The sequence below is a fragment of the Etheostoma cragini genome, chromosome 13 (genome assembly GCF_013103735.1).
Source record: "Etheostoma cragini isolate CJK2018 chromosome 13, CSU_Ecrag_1.0, whole genome shotgun sequence".
Taxonomy (NCBI): Eukaryota; Metazoa; Chordata; class Actinopteri; order Perciformes; family Percidae; genus Etheostoma; species Etheostoma cragini.
Window position 1 is genome coordinate 18,913,073 of NC_048419.1, and position 5,451 is coordinate 18,918,523.

Genomic DNA, 5,451 nt, shown 5'->3' on the forward strand with positions numbered 1-5,451 from the left:
AGTCATCCAGGGCCGTTGGTTGGCTCGGGTGGTGATGGTCTTTGTTGTGCTGACATCCTCGATGCAGTGGTTGATGTATAAATTGTAAGATTATTTCCTGAATTGTTGCTATGTGATGTTAATACTTCATTTTAGGGTTCAACCATTATAGATGTTTTAGTGCCAATACCAATGTTTTTATTCATCAACCTTAGCCGATGACCGATACGGGCTGCCGATTTTCTTGAGCCAATATTTGGAGCCACTACTGCTTTTGCTCCCTCAATTGACATCATAAAAATGTAAACCCTATCGGTGAACTCAGCAGTAGTGGCCTGATATATCGTCCGGCCGATAAAATCGGTCTATCACTACTGCAATTAAATACATACAATTTTGGATAGGCTAACATTATATTTTATAAAAATAATTTTCAGTACCCTTCCAGCTATTCATCCTTGCTGAGAGGGTCTAAGTCTGAGGATAGGAAAGGATGAGGTATTACTGGAGACGACTTGTATTCTGATCTTCTTGATGAAGCATTGCTATAAAACAGCACACTGATGTCCATATGTTTTTGCTGTGTTTTTTTATTCAGATATTTGGATGTAAAAAAACAAATATAGTATTGGCATTTGACTAGTGCACCATTAAACTGTCAGAGATCAAACTGGATTCTCCATTCCAGAAAAAGCTTTGAAGGATAAAAAAAGTAAAAACACAGTTTGGGCTGTTTTTCTTCAGCTCTGTTGCCCTGCATAATGCATCACCCAGAGCGCTGCCACAGCACTGTGCCCTCCACAATAACACAGAGGGCAGCAAGTCTGCTGACCCTGGGAGGAAAGTCTAAAAAGTCTCTCTGGTTTCCCTGGCTGCAGCACCTGACCATGGACAGCATACTCTGCATTACAATGAGAGCTCCTGGCTCATCCTGTAGCTAGTCAGAGGCTTAATCGTCAGCCAAAAGCTTTGTCCTCCCCACCCACAGCCCGACTGCTTTTCCTGGCAGCTCCCCGCCACTGCTGCCTGCTGAGGAAACTTCCTGCTTGACCCGGGCCGTACCACTCAATATAGCTGTGTTTGTGCTGTGATACGCCAAGTAGGGAGTGTGTGTGCGTGAGCGAGAGAAGGGATGGGTGTGGGCAGCCTTTCTGTTTTTACATACCATTTTGTAAAACCATGAAACCCAAATTGGATGTTTTAAAAGGGGTAATGTCTGAAAGCAGAAGTAATTTTGTTGTGATACTGAAAGATGTGATACTGATTAGTACTCATTTTATCTAATTAAATTTGTAGTTTTATTGCAATTTGAAGTTGGTATGAAATAAACAAGAGCCTGGAATGAGGCAAAGGTAATTCACATTAAATATGACTTAATGAATCATATTTGTTTTCAGGACATGCATCACGTCTCTGGGTGAAACAAACCTCACAATCTTCCTTCCTTTGTGAAAATGTATGACTTTGCATATTGTTGAACAGAATTATACACTTGAGATTTGCTGATGCTTTTTGCCTCGATCGTTTACAGGAGAAGTAGTGTTTCAGGTTCCTAAGTAGCGTGGTGTCCTTCCTCCACTGTGTGCTTTCATACCTCCGCGTGTCATGTGAGACTTTCATCAATCTCAGGCTGTCCTGTTTGTGGGACGATCCCATGGCTGCATTCTCAATCACCGGCATAGAGAGTTGAATGGGTAGAGGTGTGTGTGTGTGTAGGGGGAGGGGGGGCTGTCATCAAGTTCCTATCAGTGCTATTTTAGGTGGCCACATGGTAAAGATATAGTTTTACGTAGAAGCTTCACACACACCATAGCATTCTGGGAAGTGCTTGGATGTGGACATCTAGGTAGACCTGCAAGTCTGCTTACTTTGTGAAGACATCAGTTTCCTGCAATGTGCTGCCCATGTTACACACACAAAAGGAGATTGCACTCCTCTCAGTTTATTAGTTAGTTGCTTTTGACTATTAGTTGGTTGTTTGGCCTTTCTAGGTTAACTTTCTAGTAAACTGGCATATGACCATCGACCATGGCATATGACCACCGTTGTTAATGATCAGTTTCCAATTTCACAGCTAATGCTGATACATGATACTCAGGGCAGCAGGATCTCCCAAACAAAGAAAGTGCAACACAGGCTACTACGGACTGCAGATTGACTGTATTATTAGTATTGTATTATTCTACAAGTGATGTTAAACATTTTTAAATTGTATTTAGTTATATACAGTCTGTCTACATTCAGCATCCAATGGAGACGCTTGTTCTCCTTCATTGTGCGTCTACTGTTTGTCTTGAGTTGGTTATCCTGGTTATACAATACTTTTTATCCTAGCACAAGTGATAATTAGCTGTTGTTAATATTTACGCAAATTTGTGTACTATTTCATAATTTTGACAAATTGTTTAAAATTGGGAATTTTCTTCGGAGAATTTGGTGTGATGGTAATTTGGGTGGCTTACTTAGCTTTTTACAGTAGCAATTATTTAGTTTTTTGAGAAGGGGTTAGGGCTGTTTATTGAATATCCCAAAATTTGAGCTGTTTATCAATGTAAAGATCTTCATGGGCAATCCTAACCCACAATATAAACTCTCAAAAGGAAAATTCGGGGCAGTGACCTTAGAACCAAATCAGAGGAAACTGCCTTTTTTTAAGGCTTTAAGGTTTCTTGGTCGTTGGTATGAATCTATCTCCAGAACCATTTGTTATTGAAATTGCTACATTGTTGACAGTGTTTATCTAAATTTACCTTACCTAATTTACAGGGAACACAACTGAGGATTTAGTCCTAAGTAGGCCTGCAAGATTAATCGTTAGAAAATTGCAACCTCAATTCACTTTGTTCACGATTTAATGTTTAAATAACTTTTAAAAAATAATGTTTTTGATTTTAAATGACTTTGATTCTATTATTAATTCTATTAGTTAATCTATCTATTAATTTTATGAGCTGACTGCATCACAAGTGCTATTACTTTCGTCTTTGAGTTTTAAACATCGACTGTGTAAAATAGGTTTTAAAGCGCTCCCAAGCGCTGCAATGCTCTCTGTTCTCTTCATTGAAGCCTCTATGTTTACAGGCGTGTGGTGATGAGCAATGTGCTATAGGTGACAAAAAAGGTCTGTTTGGTACTGCCAATTTGTCTTGTCATGGTCAAAAATTTGTTCCAGAGAATGTCGTGATATCAATTCTAAGCAAAAAAAATCGTTATTCATATCTTTCCCTGAATCGTGCAGGCCGAGCTAGTCTTAATCTTTATCTTAGTTTTTGTCCCGATATTTATTTATCGGTCCATTTATTTGTTTTCACTGTGATGACCTATGCTTTGGATGCTTTGGATGACAACTTCCATTGAAAGTGTGAAACTGGCAGTGCGATTAGTTTGTCTGTTGGGAGCCTGGGTCACATCACCTAATTAGCCTACTTTTCAGCCTCTAGATGAGAAAGAGATGACAGGGAGGGATCTGGGGCAGGTGATTTGACAGAGAAGCAGGATGTTCTGACTGTAATTACTTTGTCTTAAGGCTGAACAGTTATCATACAACACTCTCTGTCACTATGATTACTAAATGCCAATGGAGAAAAGAGGAAATAAAAGTTTAATTTCCATGCTGTTGCCACATTATGGAGGAAAATCTGCTTTTCACTTTGAAGTCAAAATTGAACTCACACCCTGTTTTCTACATAGTTTCCACCACTCCTGTTTAGCCTGATATGTTCATGTGATTCTTTGTGAAGCACAGTCATACACTTATTACTCTCATCACTCCCTTTCTGTCATGTGCTGCTGATTCAGAAGTTGTGAGTAAGCCATAGTGTACACATAGTCATCAGATTATGCACACACGGTGTAAAGACAAACACATAGTGTATTATAATAATACTACTACTAATTATATTAATAGCTTGTTTCAAGACACTTTGCAGGGAATACCAGCCAGACAAAGTCCCCAATGTCAATAAAATATTACTCTGCAGATTATTTCTTTTATGTAGGCTAATGTTCATGTGAATCTTGGGTAAAGTCCCTCTTGGTTATTTACCTAGCATCTCTATTTATACAATTTGTTATTGTCTAAGTAATTGCAGTAACCTCAGGCGTTGCAGCATATTTACACACTCAGAATCTTGTGATTGCAGGAATGCAGAAGCCCTAAATGCAACTCAACCAGCACGTATTCAGGTAGTCACATGCTTTAATGAGTTGCTTTACTAAAACATACTCAGAGCAAAACCTCCGCTCAAGGAAGTGCAGCACTTATGTGATAAGGTTTACACTCAACCATTTCACCCTAGGACGTCAGCAGCATAGGAGTGTTCCCTCTATTTGGGGTTTATTTTCAGCCCATATACAACAATCTCTACATCGAAGGTTTCAAATTTGAAAGGATGAACATACCGTGGAATGTATTAGGCTAGCGTTTCAATGCCTTTCTGAGAGTGTAAGTGCAGAAGGTCCCCCTATGCGGCTGGACATATCTTAAAGATTAGATGTGATTACTGTTCCTCTGTGTCATTCGAGTGATGAATATCTGGTAGTAATATTTCACTTCCATCATGGGAAAGTAGCATGACAGCACAGAATGAGCTGAGTGTAGCTGGGACTCACATGTTTAAAACCTCTGATACATCATCTGTCAAGGTGCAGACACCAATGACAAGGAATCAGTTTAAGGGTGTTAAGATATTGGTTTGGCCTTCTCTCAGGAAAAGTCATCTCAGCAGTCATTACCTATGGAGCAACCTGCCCTTATGGAAAACTAGCGTTAATTAATCTAGATGATTCCGTGATTTGATTCCAAACAGGGCCAGCAGTGAAACCATAACTACCCTAAGCTGGTAGCCCAGAAAACCTGTTAATGGGAACGCTAGATGATGGATTTATTTCTGTAGAAATATAGTTATTTATATTATTGTAGAGTCCAAATATATTTTACGACAGCACTGTGCCGTGTGCATCGGCTGTTACCTGCAGCAGAAATGGCTCACAATGTCTTTAAAAATACTGGGTTGTGGCAGGACCTAATCGATGCCTCTGTCAGCTTGGACATAGGGAAATTTTATGTAACTGTCTCTCTGTCTGACACACACACACACACACACATACATACATACATACATACATACATACATACATACATACATACATACACACACACACTTTTTCTCATATAACCCGGAATAATAGATTATCAACAAGTGCATCTTAGTTTATGGATGCCTAACTTCTTGGGTTTACTCTTTATTTTTATTTTTATATTCTATTGTTCAAAATCAATATGGATCATTGTCTATCATTGAAGCACACATGTTGTAAAGGTGTTGTGGGCGATAGTATAAATCACCCACATTCTTTGTTAAGAGGATAAATTGTGCATTTACACATTCACGCATATGTACACTCACCGGCCACTTTATTAGGTACCCCATGCTAGTAACGGGTTGGACCCCCTTTTGCCTTCAGAACTGC

The 5,451-nt window shown here is 39.2% G+C and overlaps 1 protein-coding gene across 3 annotated transcripts in view; it reads left to right on the forward strand.

The window, feature by feature from the left end:
• Nucleotides 1-5,451, forward strand: part of fnip1 (folliculin interacting protein 1) — a 39,722-nt gene that overhangs the window by 2,782 nt on the left and 31,489 nt on the right. The window lies entirely within an intron of this gene.